Source organism: Drosophila gunungcola, unplaced genomic scaffold (assembly GCF_025200985.1).
Source record: "Drosophila gunungcola strain Sukarami unplaced genomic scaffold, Dgunungcola_SK_2 000026F, whole genome shotgun sequence".
Classification (NCBI taxonomy): domain Eukaryota; kingdom Metazoa; phylum Arthropoda; class Insecta; order Diptera; family Drosophilidae; genus Drosophila; species Drosophila gunungcola.
The window spans coordinates 407,151-424,414 of NW_026453205.1; the positions used below are offsets into that span (position 1 = coordinate 407,151).

The window sequence follows — 17,264 nt, forward strand, 5'->3', positions numbered from 1 at the left end:
GCTTGCATCTTACAATGGTTGATGGAAAGGTGTGCAACGCAATCAGCGAATCATCCTCGGCAACGTGTTATATATGTGGAGCAAAGCCAACAGAAATGAACAATATACAAAAATGTTTGAGTAAAGAAGTTCGCCCAAGATTTTACGAATTTGGCTTATCTCCACTACATTCTTATATACGCTTCTTTGAATATTTTTTACATATTTCATATAAGCTAGAGGTCAAAATGTGGCAAGTACGCGATGAAGAAAAGAAGATGCAAGTATTGAACAGGAAGAAACACATTCAGGAGGAATTTCGCGAAAAAATGGGAATACTAGTGGACAAACCTAGAGATGGAGGTAGAGGATCTTCAAACGACGGAAATATCGCAAGGAAATTCTTTTGTAATGCAGATTTGAGCTCCGAAATAACAGGAATCGATGCATCTTTGATTCACAGATGTGCAACATTATTGCAAGCCATGGCATCGGGATTCAAAATTAATGTGGAGAAATTTGAAAATTACGCGCTGGATACAGCCAAATATCTTATAGCTGCATATCCATGGTACTATTTACCGGCTACCGTCCATAAGGTCTTAATTCATGGTTCAGCTGTAATAGAGTATGCATTAGTGTCGATAGGAGAGCTTTCAGAGGAAGCAGCAGAGTCCAATAACAAGGAACTAAAAAAATGTAGACTTCAACACAGTCGGAAAGTATCTCGTACTTTAACAAACACAGATGTCATGAACTATTTATTATTGCGTTCAGATCCATTTTTAACAGGACAGAGACAACTTCCTAAAAAAGATAGGTCGAGTTTGCTTACATCTGTCTACGAATTACTTGACGATGCTTTATAATTTTTGTTTCATTTATATTTTGTTTGTTGATTTTTATTTTAGTTTTTTAAGAATATGTATAACTACGAAAAATATCTTCCATACCAAAATCGTAATAAATTAGATTAAACAAATATGTTTTTATAATTCGGTATCGATTGTTCCTTTGGGAGCTATAGGATATAGCCGATCGATAAGTCCGATTTTTGTTGCTATATGTTTAGACAAATTTGCTAAATTATTGTTATAAATTTCAGCACGTTATGACCATTATTAGTATTTTTGGCCGCTCTTCCATACAAGCGGATCCACTGTGCAATGGTCCGACAAAGTCTGCGCAAACTGTTGCCCATGGTTCATCGGGTATCTGCGTCAGCTTTTCCCAGCTGCCTGCACCTGGTTAGGTTTGTATTTAAGGTATGTATACGTGTGCTCGAGCGTCTCTGGCCAGTAAAAGCGAGCCACCAGCCTTGCAAATGTTTTTCGACTTTCCCAATGTCCAGCAGCTGGTGAAAAGTGATTCTCCTTCAGGACGGTTTCTTTCAGCCCCCGTGGGACACAGAGCTTCCATGCTGCCACGTCTTCGGTGCCTGCTATGTGCGGGATATGCCTATATATCGCGCCTCCCTCCATAAGGTAGTCCAGAAACTTCTGTGGCCGTGTCTTTTCTCTCTTCTTCAATCCAGCTGCATTCTCCGTGAGTATCCTCCGCAGTATCCTTTGCTCGGCTCAGGGCTTCCGGCAGAGGTTGTCCCGACAGTGCATCAGCGACAACGTTAAGCTGCCCCTTCCTGCTCGATATTTCAAAATCATACTGCTGCAGTTCCAGGGACCACCGTTATCCGTCCTGAGGGACTTTCGATGCTGTTAAACCATTTAAGCGCCATATGGTCAGTTACCACTTTGAAATGGTATCCTTACAAATATGGTTTGAGCTTCCGGATCGCCCACACGATTGGCATGCCTGGTAATAATCCTTTTCGCTTGTTGAATAGTTATTTTCCGCGCTATTCAGGTCCGGCTTGAATACTAAATGAACTTCTCGCCGCTTTCTGTTTCCTGCGTCAGGACTACCCCTATACCATAATCGCTTTCGTCTGTCTGCAGCACGAATGGGTTATATAAATCTGGGCATGCCAGCACAGGATCGTCCACTAGCCTTGCCTTTACCTCCTCGAATGCCTTCTGGTGATCTGGAGTCCATTCCGCAGTAGATAATTTAGAAAGTTTCACTATTTGAGCAAAATCTGGCACAAACCGCCTGTTCCAAGATGCTTCGCCCAAGTATTGGCGCAGTTCCCGGATGATTGTGGGTGGTTCCAACTCGGCTATGGCTGCTACCTTTTCGGGATCAGTGCCGATTCCTTGATATGCAACGCGGTGTCCCAGTTAAAGCAGTTCGCTTCTGAAGAATTGACATTTCTTGCTTCCTACTGTGTTCCTCCAGTGTCCGATCACGATGATGTCGTCTTGGTATGCAAACGCGTGTGGTGACATCTCCGGTCCTATAACCTGGTCCAGTGCTCTCTGGAAAGTCGCCGAGGCGGAGTGTAAGCCAAATGTCATTACTTTCCACTGGAAAAGCCCCTTTCCTGGCACTGTGAACGCCGTGAATGGCCTGCTATTTTCCTCTAGGGGGATTTGCCAGTAGCCATCTTTCAAATCTAGGCTGCTTATGTACCTTGCCTCCCTCTACTGGTCCAAGATGTAATTTATCCTTGGCATTGGATAAGCATCTTTGATCGATTTGATCTGTCTAAAGTCGACACAAAGCCTCCATTGACCTGTCTTCTTTTTCACCATGACAATCGGTGAGCTGTACGGACTTCTCGAGTGTTCTATGAATCCCTTCTCTAGCAACTCGTCGACTTTCGCATTGATTTGCCCTTGAACCTTCGGGTTTTCGGGTAGTATCTCTGTTTGATTGGCTTGTCGTCGTTCATGCTGATACGGTGCTCGGCTATGTTGGATGTTGCACTCATTGTTCGAAATTCCGCGAGCTCCTGTTCTAAAAATTTTTCAACGTCGTATTCCTCAGAGTTGGTTTGCACCACCGCCACGGACAATTTTTCCTCTAACCACCCGTTGTGCCTTCTTCTTCCTGGGATCACCACCGTATGTCCGGCACACCTTATTTCGGCGCCGACTCCTGTGAGGAAATTCCATCCTAGCACCAGCGAGTCTACCACTCCTGGTAGGATCAGCAGGTTCTTAGGCAATCGCTTGTTGCCGAATTACATCTCTACCTCGAGCTGTGTGTTCATTCCGCTGCACCTGCCATCTGCCAACCTAACTTGCCTTCTTGCCCCTCTGCGGCTGGTATCGCTGGCCATTTCCCGATTTCTGGCAGCACTCTACGCTCCTAATCTCCCGCCCCAGACGTTTCCCCCGTAGACTTTAAATTCCCGCCCAGACGTTTCCCCCGTAGACTTTTGAATTCCCGCCCAGACGTTTCCCCCGATGATTTTCTCGATCTCCGTGATTTGCCTTCTCCGTCGGATGGTCACTCTACGTCGTGCCGATCGGTCTCCAGTCGTTATCGGTGTTATCGATACTCTCTCGTGTGACTCTCTGTTGTATGGTCACTCTCCGCCAAATCGATCGGTCTCCAGTTGTTATCGGTTCCGTGACCCAACGTGGCGTTGCCACTTAATGTATCGATGTTCCACGGTGTGACTCCTTGTGCCGATATTTCCAGTATTTTGTGCCCACCGATCGACACTATCGTCTAGTGCCAATCGGCCGCCATGAATCGAAGTGCCCCCATCCCTTGTTTATATTGACTTCGCATAATGCTTTGGTAAGCGCAATTTCCTGTCTATTTCATTTTTACTTATTTTCTTTTTCCCCCAAAGCTTGGCCCAGGATTGCAGAGTTGGCCTTTCCTGCCCTTGGGGTCGGGGTCAACGACCCTGCTCGGCTCATCGCTTTCTCGCGTCGTTCTGCATTTAGTTGGCAAGTGGTTTGTTTCCCTGCGACCCCGGTTTTCATGTATATCTCTCATTTCAAATTGCCGGATCATCCGTAGTGCATTTCATGTGTGTGTATTTTCCTTCCTTTTTTTTTTTTAATGTGTGTGCGCGTTATTTTCGTGTTTTTCCGGCTTGGCATGCTACGGTAAAGCTCTCGAGCTGTACCGTCTCCCCTCTTTCCTCGGGAAACAAAGATCTGGTCGTGGTCTTCCTCGATTCGTACAGAGTCTGCCGAAGCTACGGATTGTTGTTGGCCTGCGGTCTTTTCGTTTTCTTGTCCTGTGCATCACCTTATTCTTCGCGGCGTATTAACGGATGACTCTGGCTTCATGCCCGACGCAGAATCTGTTTGCCTCGTTGTCTGGGTCACTGTGCCTCCCTGTTTCCTGCGTTCTATATAGACTCTGGTTCTTGTGCCCGACGATATAGTCTGCACTTTTTGTCGTTGAATGCTCGTGTGTTTCGCGGTCTATATAGACTCTGGCTTATGCCTGACGCTATAGGCTGTGCTTTTTGTCGTTGCATGCTTGTGCTACCCTGCGGTCTATATAGACTCTGGCTTATGCCCGCACCTTTTGTCGTTGCATGCTCGTGTTGTCCTTGCTTGTCTGTACCGAGTTCTTGTGTTTTTTGCTTAAGATCACTGACGTGGACGGTTCGTTCTTTTTGTGTATCCTTGTGGCGGATTTTACAAATGACTGGTGAGACGAAATCTATTACCGTGTACGGTCCGTCATATTTCGGCGCTAGCTTTGCCGCGAAACCCTCGGCTGCCTTTGACAAATGGTGCTCCTTCGCCCAGACTGTGTCCCCTATTGTTGGATTCCATTGCCTCCTTCGTAGATTGTACTGCCTGGCTTGGTCCTGAGCAGCTTTCTCCATGTTCCGGCGCACAATTTCGAAGATCTCCTTCATCTTATTGGCCTTATCTTCAGGTGTTTCAGTCTGCTTTCCTGTGCCGATGGTTTCCCTGTCGTACAGAGCGCTGGGCAGTCGAGACTCTCGAGCCTGCGTGAGGAAACACGGGGAGTAGCCTGTTGATTCCGACGTACTTGAGTTTACCGCTAGCATAATCTCCGGCCACTTCTCGTCCCAATTCCTCTGGTTCTGTCCCGCAAACTGCGCTATCATGGTTTTAACAGTTCGGTTTGTTCTTTCCGTTGGATTTTCCTGCGGTGTATATGGTGCTGTGAACTGTTGCTTAATGCCCATTTCGCTGAGGAATTTTTTGAATGCCCGACTGGCAAACTGAACTCCATTGTCCGTTATTACCACCTTCGGGACTCCGAACCTAGCGATGACTCTTTCTCGGAACGCCTTTTGAAGTGTTACTGCCGTTGCTGCTCGCAGTGGCACCAATTCTGTCCACTTTGAGAACCTATCTATCAGCACTAGCAGCATCTGGTTGCCATGCTTCGACCTGGGCAATGGTCCGACAAATTTGAGTCAGCATCTTCCCAGCTGCCTGCATCTGGTAAGGCTTGTATTTGAGGCATGTCTCGCATTTCCGTACGTGTGCTCGGGCGTCCCTATGCATTCCTGGTCAGTAATATCGAGCCGCCAGCCTTGCAATCGTTTTCCGACTTCCCACGTGTCCAGCGGCTGGTGAGTCGTGATTCTCCTTCAGGACTGTTTCCCTCAGCCCCCGTGGAACACAGAGCTTCCATGCTGCCACGTCTTCGCTGCCTGCTCTGTGCGGGATATGCCTGTATAATTCGCCTCCCTCCATGAGGTAGTCTGGAAACTTCTGTGGCTGTGTGTTAATCTTCTCACATATATCCTTAATCCAGCTGCATGTTCCCTGCGTGTCCTCCGGAGCTTCCTTGGCTAGCCTAAAGGCTTCTGGCAGAGGCTGTCTTGAGAGTGCATCAGCGACCACGTTAAGCTGCCCCTTCCTGTATGATATTTCAAAATCATACTGCTGCAACTCCAGGCCCCACCTCGCTATTCTTCCTGAGGGACTTTCGATGCTGTTCAACCATTTAAGCGCCATATGGTCAGTCACCACTTTGAAGTGGTATCCTTCCGGATTGCCCACACGATTGGCTGGTGCTCTGCAGTCCATGCCCATTTCGTGTCCTTCCGCAAAAGGGGATTTAGTGGTTTCACTTTTCGCGCAAAGTCGGGCACGAATCGCCTGTACCACGATGCTACGCCCAAGTATTGGCGCAGTTCCCGGATGGTTGTGGGTGGTTCCAGCTCGGCTATGGCTGATACTTTTTCGGGATCGGTGCAGGTAAAGCAGTTCGCTTCTGAAGAAATGACATTTTTCGGGATTTATCCTGAGGTTTGCCTGTTTAAGGCGTCAGAAAACTTCTCTCAGGTTCCTTCTGTGTTCTTCCAGTGTGCGTCCGATCACGATGATGTCGTCTTGGTATGCAAACGCGTGTGGTGACATCTCCGGTCCAATAACCTGGTCCAGTGCTCTCTGGAAAGTCGCCGAGGCGGAGTGTAAGCCAAATGTCATTACTTTCCACTGGAAAAGCCCCTTTCCTGGCACTGTGAACGACGTGAGTTGCCTGCTACTTTCTTCTAGAAGAATCTGCCATTAGCCATCTTTCAAATCTAGAATGCTTGGTTTCGGATAAACGTCTTTGATTGATTTGGCATTGATATGTCTAAAGTCGACACAAGGCCTCCACTAACCTGTCTTCTTTTTCACCATGACAATCGGGGGGCTCTACGGATTTCTCGAGTGTTCTATGCATCCCTTCTCTAGCAACTCGTCGACTTTCGCATTGATTTGCCCTTGAACCTTCGGGTTTTCGGGTAGTATCTCTGTTTGATTGGCTTGTCTTTCATGTTGATTTGTTGCTCGGCTATGTTGGATGTTCCACTTATTGTTCGAAATTCTGCGAGCTCATGCACTAGGAATTTCTCAGCATCGCATTATTCAGAGGTGATTGTACCACTTCCACAGACAGATTTTCCTCGAGCCATCCGTTGTGCCTTCTCCTTTCTGGGGTCACCACCATATGTCCAGCACACTTTATTTCGGCGCCGACTCCTGTGAAAAAATTCCATCCTAGCACCAGCGAGTCTACCACTCCTGGTAGGATCAGCAGGTTCTTAGGCAATCGCTTGTTGCCGAATTCCATCTCTACCTCGAGCTGTGTGTTCATTCCGCTGCACCTGCCATCTGCCAACCTAACTTGCCTTCTTGCCCCTCTGCGGCTGGTATCGCTGGCCATTTCCCGATTTCTGGCAGCACTCTACGCTCCTAACACCCATCTAAATGTCCGTGACCGCCACACCGTCTGCAGGCTTCGTGTGAGTTCACAACGTGCGTCTGCGTTGGGTGGCCTCTGATTGGTAGTAGGTGGCCTCCATAATCTGTTCTGTTGATTATAGTTGTTCGGACTCCATTGGCGTGGGACGTTGATGGGCGCTTGGTGTCCTCCGTCTTCTTTGCATTTTCTACACTTAACTTTTTGTGGTGCTGTTGATTTGTTTCGCGATAATTTGTTTTCTTGTATAAATGCTTCTCGCTCTTTCTCGAGTTCTTCATACTCATCACCTTATAAGTTATCAGGGAAATCCTCAGTTCAGGAGTGCAGTTGTCCTTTATGATCTCGAGTGTTTCCTTTGGGAAGTAGCCGAGAGGTTTCCTCATGGTCTGCATTTCGACCATATAGTTCTTGGATGACTTTCTGAAACCCTGTTTCCTTTGCTTGCCCTAATCTGCGAGCTTTGATAAGAATCCCCTCGGCAGGAAAAAAGTTTGGAAACTTTCGCTGAACTCTCCGCATGTCGTCGAGTGTTAATTGTTTGAAATAGCCCTAAGCCTTGCAGCAATTCGGGCATTGCTCTACTTGTTCCAGAAACTCCAGCGATTTCTCCGTGCCGTCAAACTTGAAAGACACTTCCCTGACTTGCTTTGCGACTTTGGCATAGTCTGGTGCGCTGGGCCTTTGCTGTTCTGGTCTTCTATCTTGACTTGTGCCCCTAGATCCTGCTGCCTCCTTCATGCTCTCCACGCCCAGGCTAGCTATGTTCGGCGTCTGGGACTTGCAATTTGCCGCTTCAGCCTAGTTTGTCGTAGATCTCCTACAGGTCAGCCGAAATTTCCACCATTCCTGGGTCGTTTTGTGTTTTTGTGACATGTCCTCCGTCCTGCCCTCCAGAATGGTGCCAAGTTTGGCTGGCACTAGCCGAACACTAGCCGAACAAACGCGCGTCCTTCCGGGCTACTCGCACCAGAGCCTGTAAAAATCTTGCAGGACGATCAGGCATACGCCGGAGCTCGCCAGTCCTTGCAGTCCTTGTAGGCAGGCAGCTAGTTCTAGAAAACTTTCTTTCCGAGCCCACGGTTCCTTGTGAAAGGACTCTATTTTTTCAACTCTGTCGGACACGCCGGGTGGGATGGCAAATCGCGAAAGAAGTCGTGACAAAGCGTAAGACCCTCATCTACCTGTGCCTCAATTCGGAGACTGCAACTCTAAGTCCCGAACGTCTCGACATAGCGATCTTGCTCCTTGTTGACCCCGCACTGCTCTGCTCCTTGCCGACGTTGATTCGATGTGTTGTTCACTCGCGTTGGTACTCGTATTAACTTTCACTGATGATAACTGCCCGATGATTTACTGATGACAGACTGATCCCGCTTCCAGCGTCCGGCCTGCTTTACCGTTAATTTTCGGTGTCTCCTTGCCTTCTGGTCCAAAGTCCACGGTTTTACCGTTCGACCTTTCGCCCTCTGCGCACGGCACCAATATCAGGGTCCGAAGTCCGCACACGGCCCTTCGCTGCTCCCTTGCACTGCCGTCTTTTTCTGACTCTCCCTGTCCTTTTCTGGTGCTCAGGGCATCACTCTCTCTCGCCGCACTACCGTTACTAGGGGAGAACTCGCCGCGTAACTGGTAACTGGTAGGCCACTGCTTGCATGCTTTTATTGTGTTTGCTTTTTAACATGTGGGGAGTTATTCAACTCCTCACAATTTCCCCTTACTTCAGGAACGAAAAAGAGACTCGTTTTTATCTCTGCGGGCGGGGCAGACCTGGTGCTGGTACAGGAACCTTGGGTCGTTGGCAAGGTCTCTGGACTAGGCACCAAGGAATTCAAGATGCTAATTGACCCTAAATGAGGTAAAATTCGAACCTGCATTTTAGCCAAATGGCACCTTAGCATATTTCTGCTTCATAATTACAGCAACGGAGACAACACCGTAGCAAGCCTGGAACTTTCAGCGGCTACCATAAGGGTGACTTCAACGTCGTCGTCGAAAAGGAGGACCCCACAGACGAGCTAGTCCGACAACTGGTCGAAGAGAGCGAGGCGTTCAACATCGATCTGGTAATAGGCTGCGACGCTAAAGCTCACCACACTCAGTGGGAAGCCCTTCAAGCAATAACAGGGGTGAGTCTCTTTTTGATTTCATCCTTGGTTCGAACCTATTTCTATGCAACATCATCACAAAAAATAGCCAAACGGTCACCCTGGTGTCAGGCAGTCTTCTTGAAAAGAAATTGGGAAGTCTCAAGCGAGCACTCGCTCGCAGATTCATAGAAACTACATTATCATTAGACCCTCCCATTCAGCTGAATTCGTCAACCTTAGACGAATAAACTGGAGCCTTGATAGGTATTCTTCTAATAGAAACCCCAAATGACAATAGTGATCTACCCAGTCTAGATAACTTAGTAGGGACCTTTACAGAAGCCTGCAATGTGACCATTGAATCAACCTACCCTAAACCGAGAGTATCCAAAAAGCCTGCTTGGTGGACTCAGAAACTTTCAGAACTCAGATCCAGCTGCAGAACCCTTTTTAACAGGGCGAAAGCGGGGAATAAAGATCTAAAATGGCAACAATATAAGTTGGAAATAGCCTCCTACAAGAAGGCCATAAGAAAAGGAAAACGATCAGCTTGGCAGGCCTTCTGCTCAAACATAGAGGAAACAACCGATGCTGCTCGGCTTAGGAAGATCCTCTCCAAAACAACCCCTTCCTTGGGATACCTTAAAAAAAGCAGATGGCTCATGGTCAGACTCTAGTGAGGAGACCCTAAGCTTACTTCTAGACTCCCGCTTTCCGGGTAGTCTCCCAGTAGAACGACTTTTAGAAAATCAGTCTGGTTCAAGCATTAACCTGGAAATGCTCCTGTCTGAACGTAACATAAAATGAGCCATAAACAGTTTCAAACCCTTCAAATCAGCAGGACCTGATCATCTCTCCCCTGAGCACATCCAAAATGCTAGTCAGATTGCTGTCAACTAGCTAAAGAAAATTTTCCGCACCATACTTAAGATAGGAACATTGCCATCAACATGGAGGGAAACAAATGCAGTCTTTATACCCAAAGCGGGCAAAGCCTCGCACACGACGACGAAAGATTTCAGGCCTATAAGTCTGCCGTCCATTCTACATAAGAGTTTTGAACGACTGATTGGCCTGCACATCAGGTCAGTCATGGACTCAAAACAATTATCAGCATGCTTACTCAAAGGGCAAGTCCACCGAATCAGCTCTGCACGCAGTATTCAGCCAAATCGAAAAGTCACTCAACCACATGGAATACGCACTAGTTGCATTCCTGGACATAGAGGGCGCTTTCAACAATGTTCTCCCTGCAGCCATAACCGAACCCCTCACTGACCTGGGTGTTGAGTTTCAAGTCGTGGAGCTAATCCATAAATTGCTGATGACCAGAATGGTAGCCTCTACTTTTGAAACCTCAACACAAACAAGGTTCGTGAACAGGGGAACCCCTCAGGGTGGTGTACTCTCCCCTGTACTATGGAACATCGCAGTGATTGAGCTTCTGTTTAACATGGAAGGGGGTGGATGTAAGGTTGTGGCATATGCGGACTATGTAGCCATTATTTTTTCAGGGAAATTCCCTCAGACACTATACGATCTAATGACCGCCAAACTTAAAATACTATCTGACTGGACAACAGAAAGAGGTCTAAGAGTAAACCCCTCAAAAACGGAGCTGGCAACAATTGCCCTCTATTCCTGTAAAAAATGAAATGGAGCATGTCCCCAAAAATCGTCAACTGGACACACACAGCGATAGTCAAGCCTATTCTACTCTACGGAGTGTCAATATGGTAGCCTGCGCTCATGAAACAGACAACGACAGCAAACCTTAAAAAGGTTCAACGAATGGCATTCTTATGCATAAGCGGAGCCCTTCGCATTACCCCCAACGAGGCGCTAAATGCTATTCTGAACCTTCCCAGCCTGGACTTAGCCGGCATGAAGCGGGCCAAGATAGCTGCGGTTCGAATGAGGAACTTAGGGCAATGGAAACGCCAAACATATGGTCATGCCAGGATACTCCAGCAGGACACAACGATCCCACCTAAAACGGATCAATGCGAACCAATTGAATACAGCCACACCCCCTTTGAAGCATTACTCCCAACCAGAGAAGACTGGGAGCAAGGTCTACCGGGCCTTAAAGAGGAAGTCAACTTCTACACTGTCGGCTCCAAATTACATAATCAAGTCGGAGGATTAATATACTCCAAACAACTTAACATCAGGAAATCCTTCAGACTTCCGGATCCCTGAATTGTCTTCCAAAAAATGAGTAAACATCTACAGTGTTAGTCAAGCGGCTATCAGATCGATTATCTCGACCAATACAAACTCTCAAACTATCTCTACATGAGATGGCTTTGCAGTTTAAAGTATACCTAATATGCGTCCCGGGTCACCGAAACATTGCAGGCAATTGTATTGCAGATGAGTTGGCCAGACATGGCTCTACCGTTCCTCTCCTTCCGAACAAGGAGAACATTGAGATGCCGATGGCCACCTGCAAGCTTAACATTAAAAACAAATATAAAGAACTTGCGAACCTAGCATGGACACACGTAAGACATTGTCGCATCTCTCGCCAGAAATGGCCAATTATTAATGCGAAGGGAACTTCTGAGCTTCTAAAGCTAAGCCGTACAAAGTGCGGAATGCTAATACGAGTGCTTACAGGTCATTGGTTGGTACCACTTAGGGAATACCTTCATGTGCAGTACATCTGAACTGGCGAATATAAGCCTAAAACGAATAATAAAATTCATGAAAGCAACCGGAAGGGAGCTATGCTAGGTCAGCTGCGGTAAGGGCAGCAGACAATGGACCTTCTAGGTCTAAATGTGCCAATAATTTGACAACTGCTCTAACCTTACCTAACCTAATGGCATTTGGCGTACTTTGTTCTGCAGCGGAAGCTTGCAGAACCTGGGTCGAAGACTGAGTCCCAAGATGCAAAAGGGTGTGATGCTTGGGACCTGCAAGTTCGACAGCAGCTTGACTTACAATTGCGCGTTTGATGCCCCTTCTTTAGGCAATTAAGACAGAACGCTAGTTCCTTTCGAATACGCTCTTGTACTGACAGATTGTTGAATTGACCACAGCTATAAATTGAATGGCCACTGTTGTCACACACAACTCATCCATTTCCCAAAGAGTTAGTGGCAATTAAAATGCTTTTGTTGAAGCTTCTTCCTGATTGTGAATTATTTGAGTAACGCTTGGACAAAAATGTACTCAATTGATCAGTCGAAGGAATTTTATCAATAGCTGCAGATTCTTTCCAGTTGGCCTGAGTTTTGCTATCTAATTTTTGGAGTAAAACAAGAACAAGAATGCAGTTTGAAATTTGCTCAACCGAACCCATTGACTGTAGAGCACCCAGATTAGCATTTATATTATCGGACATATCTCTCAGCTTCGTTGCGGACCGCATGTCCACTTAGGGGATACCCAATATTGTTATTATATGACATTGGAAAATAAGACGCTTATTATTGAAACGGTTGTTCAACAAATCCAAGTCTACAGCGCACCGTATCCAAAGGGGAACCCTTCAGGTAAGACTTAATTGCTGCAGTTTCTCAATTTTAGTGAGCTCAACGTAATTGTCTATGATAACCTTAAACATTGATTGAAAGTCGGAAAAGTCAGCATAGCCACCAGAAAAATCAGGCAATCTCAGTTTAGGCCAATGATGTATTTCAGCCGGCACAGGAGGGAAATCCAGAGATGGCTCTGGTCTAAGCGTGGAACTTCGTATTGCTGGACATTGACGCTTACCCAATTATCGTTTTTGCTTGATTTGTATCGAAATAATGAGCTCTTCAAAATCTTCGCGAACCTGGCTGCCGATTCCATTAAAATCCAACTCCTTAAGACTTTCATAGACCTGTTTAAATGCAGCCTTATTCTACTCTGAGAGATTAACACGAAGCTGTAATTCTTCTTCACTCATAGCCTGGAGCTTCTCAACAGTCAAGGCCTTTTCAGAGGAGTTAGCCTTGGCCTTAGCATTGATTCAGCCTTTAATTTAAGATGCTTCACTTGCTGAACTGAGGCAGCTAAATTGTTTCGGTTGACATTTTATTAAATTTGTTAAATTATTTTCAGTTTTTATCATTTGCAAATAATTAAATTCAACTGTGCAGTGTGTGCTGTACTAAAACTCTTGACCACCGAAAAGCTCACGGAATCTATGTGCATAAAAACTGCAATATAGCGTTGGAAAGGGGTGCAACAAACTCGCGAACAAAATGTTTCGTCGCCGTTGTAAACGTTCGAAGCGGGAACAAAGGCATAAACAGGAAATCCAAATATTTCTTGCGATGCGCGGGGGCGGGTTCGATGTGAGTGTTTCACCAAAATGTTGGGTCAGTGAGCTATAACATATTTGCTCAAAACTACCTACGGCCACATCTATAAATATACAACTAAGTACTGGCAACCGTATACTGCCAGTACTGCCAGTATTGACTCAGATATACCTAATAGACATTCCGGAGATGCTCTGCTGATCTGCTGACGTACGGATGTGTTTCTTGATCGCTCTTACGTTTACCAGCCTAGTACCAAAATTATCCCGCATAATTATCCTATACTTGGATTTTAATATTCGGTCTGTCTTGCCGATCTATACCAGTTTTGTGATCTTTTTTGAATTAAAACTAAATAATCAACACCCAAACGCGTAAAAAAAAGCTTTGTCTAACAACAGCCAAAGAATTGTTCTTGGCTGTTTTGCATCTCTGCCTTGGATCAGTGTCTTCCGATACGTCTCTCGCATTTCGCAACCCGCCGAATTTCAGGACGTCGATTACGGGACCTACTCGTACCTTCACCAGGACACTCTCTCTGCTACTTTCGTATCTTCGTGTCGGACGCTGCTGGCATATAACATATCTCTTAAATTTGGATTTACTTAACCCAAGACTGCCAACCTTCTATTACAATCACTATGTTCTCCTGCTGTGCCAATAAATGCTCTTATAATAACATAATAACATCGCGACAGCCTTTTGTCTTTTGCTGTCTTTGCGATAACGCCGCTCATCCAGGCTGTATGGACTTTGTCCATATCGGTGCCCAAATTAAAGCAGAACTGGTCTACTCTGGGTGTGTCCAAGGTGCAGATATCTGGTAGTAGAGATGTCAGCATTTATGCGCCAAAAACATCTGGAGTTTTAGGATCTGCACACAAACTTTATGGATACTCTAGCCTAGTTTAAAACTATGGAAACACGTTCTAAAAGCCTAAAAATTATATCAGTATCACCTAAACGTGAAAAGTGCAGTCCGCAAATTAATACTAATACTATTACTGTTCCGATAATCCTTTACTGATGCAATTCAGTCTTATATTTGACCTCCAAGGGAACATCTTTCCCGATATCAGTGGAAATATCGACCCTATCAGCAACGAAGACGATCCTCAACCTGGCTCTACTAACACTGCTTCTCTGTCGGGACCTGTGTCAGTAGCGAGCGCCCACTCGGATATCCCTTCCGCCCTGGAGGGACCACTAAACTCCCCGCCTAATCATCCTATTGCCATTAGTGATATCGCCGTAACTGGGAAAACAAGGTCTTTGAATTTCCAACCTTCATCTTCAACGCACAATCACCCCATTGCCATTGCTGATTTCTGGGAACAATAGGCCATTGTAGTCCCAACCTTCATCTTCCAATAATGTTCAAGTGTGAGTACCAGTAATCCCCTTCTAATGCGTTGCACCACGAAAGCAATTTTTGGTGTTGCCCAACAAAAACCTTATTCACCTTTATTATTCACGTTTCAATTTGAGTGCTACTACTGATAATGTTAAATCAAACTTGAGTAACAGTTTAAATGCTTCTACGTCTGATTTTGCTGTCTCCAAGTTCAACTTTAAGCAAGTGAGAGATATCTCACCCTTTAAGGTTGCCCTTCCTAACACTCTTTTTGAAAGAGCCCTCGATCCTTCCATTTGGCCTGACCATATAATAACTCATGAGCTTATTACCAAACCTAAAATACTAGTTGCAATTGTTGAAACTGCTGCCGCCTCCACACGCTCAAAAAACCAACTTCGTCCTTCACTATACACTATTAAAATTTACGCAGCTTATTAGGTAAACTTAATAATTTGTATGCAAATAGCGTTACGTTTGATGCGAGCGTACTCGCATATACTGAAACTTAGTTAAGTTAATCTGTGTCTGATTTTGAAATCGTCACAAACAATTATTTTATATATCGGTGCGTTCAGGCCTCCTTGGTGGTGGGGTTCATTCTACGCTTCCTACAGATCTCATTGCTCTTGAAGTTTTTCCTCTTTTGGGATTCCCTTTCTTTCATACCGACTAGTGTACATGTTCACGGTATTGTTAACATTTTCCTAAGTCGAATCAATTCAGTTGTCAACTGAAACAGCAAGCTCCTTTATTTGGCTTTCTTTTCTGAATTTTCAAACTCTTCTGTATCAAGAACCAACTCTCCTTTGCCTCCACTAGAGTATGGGTCAAGATTGAATCGTATGATTATAAAATCTAACTTTGAAAAATTAAATCAATAACGAACGCGATAACGAACTTTTTTTCTTCATAGATAACTTTTATTGCTTGCTCAACCAGTCTCTTGACCTTCTTGTTTCCACTGTGTCATCCTTTGCTACTTCTTTGAAATCCCCTGGCTTACTCGCCGGCTTTCCTACCTAATTGGCGTCTTGAAAAATAAAAGAGGACTGGATTATTTGTCGACCACTCAAGCTTCTTAGTTGCCAAGTTGCATTTTGTTCAGCATAATTCTGAATGTTACCAGATTTATTTATTAAGTTGAAAGAATTAATTTAATGAAAATCCTAAGCAATTATACGCGTTTGTTAACTCTAAACGTAAGTCCTTACCTTTTCCACCATCTCTATAATAATTCCGATGCTAGTAATGACGCTTATATCGCCAATCTATTTTCAAACTTTTTTCAAACTACCTATTCTGCTAGCCTCAATATAAATTAAATCCCTTAACCTTATTCTCTGCCGCACTCGGAAAGTATTTTTATGCGAATCATTATTGAAGAAATAGTATTTGATAACCTTAAGTTAATAAAATACTCATATTCTGCTGGTCCTGATCAAATTCCCAGTTGCGTTCCAATAGCTGCACCAAAGTTCTGTCAAAACCACTATCCAAAATATTTTAATTATCACTTTATATCGCCAATCTATTTTCAAACTATTTTCAAACTACCTATTCTGCTAGCCTCCATATAAATTTAATCCCTTAACCTTACTCTCTGCCGCAATCGGAAAGTATTTATATGCGAATCAACTGCTGCCAAGTTCTTCTGAGTTATGGCCTATTTTTGGCTATTATTTTGTTTTTCACGCCACACAAGGATGGTCCTTGTTTTCGTGTATGCCTGAACACTTCGTTCAAGGATCCCAACAATTCAGCTATTAAGTGCAGGACAGGTAAAAGCTTTTCAGTATTCTTGTGTTGTTATAAGAGGCACCCGTGTCTATCATGACCAATAATCCCCTAATCCGCTAAGTGCCGTCTGCGGAGACGTCGTGTAGCAAGCCGTGTAGCCAGACGGTTCGTGTAATCCAAGAAGGGATCTCTGTATCGATTTGAAAAGCTTCAAATTGCCAACCGTCGGCACACCCGTTTCCTGAAACAACACATGATTTTCGACATAATGGTGCAATTTCACACCCAGTATCCTCCTAAGCGCCTTTGGTATGCACGTTTGTACCATTTTAAGAGATGAATCACAGGCTCGGCCCCAGCAAGTTATTTCCCAATTCAACGTCGGTAGGACAATGGCCTTGAAGAGTCGCAACTTAGCCTGAAGGGCTTCGACCGCTACCTGGTCGAAGAAGCCAGTCCATTCTGTCCAGTTTTGATCTACTTTACCATATGAGCCTCAGATTCAACATAAGCCAATTGAGTTTCGTTCAAACAAAATCGGTAAAATCATCAAAAATCAGCTGAATCCGAAAAAATCAACGGACTGCGACCTCATAACCCCAAAAATTATCTCTGAGCTCCCATATTGCGCCGTCTGCACTATCACTCAGCTTTTCAATGTCATCGCAAAACTTGGCCACTTTCCACTGAGATGAAAAAAGTCAATTAAAGTAATGATAGCAAAGCCGGCAAAAGACCATACAATCTTCACGTCGTATAGACCTATAAGCCTACTTTCATGCTTATCTAAACTCT

The 17,264-nt window shown here is 45.1% G+C and overlaps 1 pseudogene; it reads left to right on the forward strand.

Moving 5' to 3' along the window:
* The first annotated feature begins 227 nt into the window (after window positions 1-227).
* Window positions 228-16,962, forward strand: LOC128263912 (uncharacterized; annotated as a pseudogene).
* The last annotated feature ends 302 nt before the right edge of the window (window positions 16,963-17,264 follow it).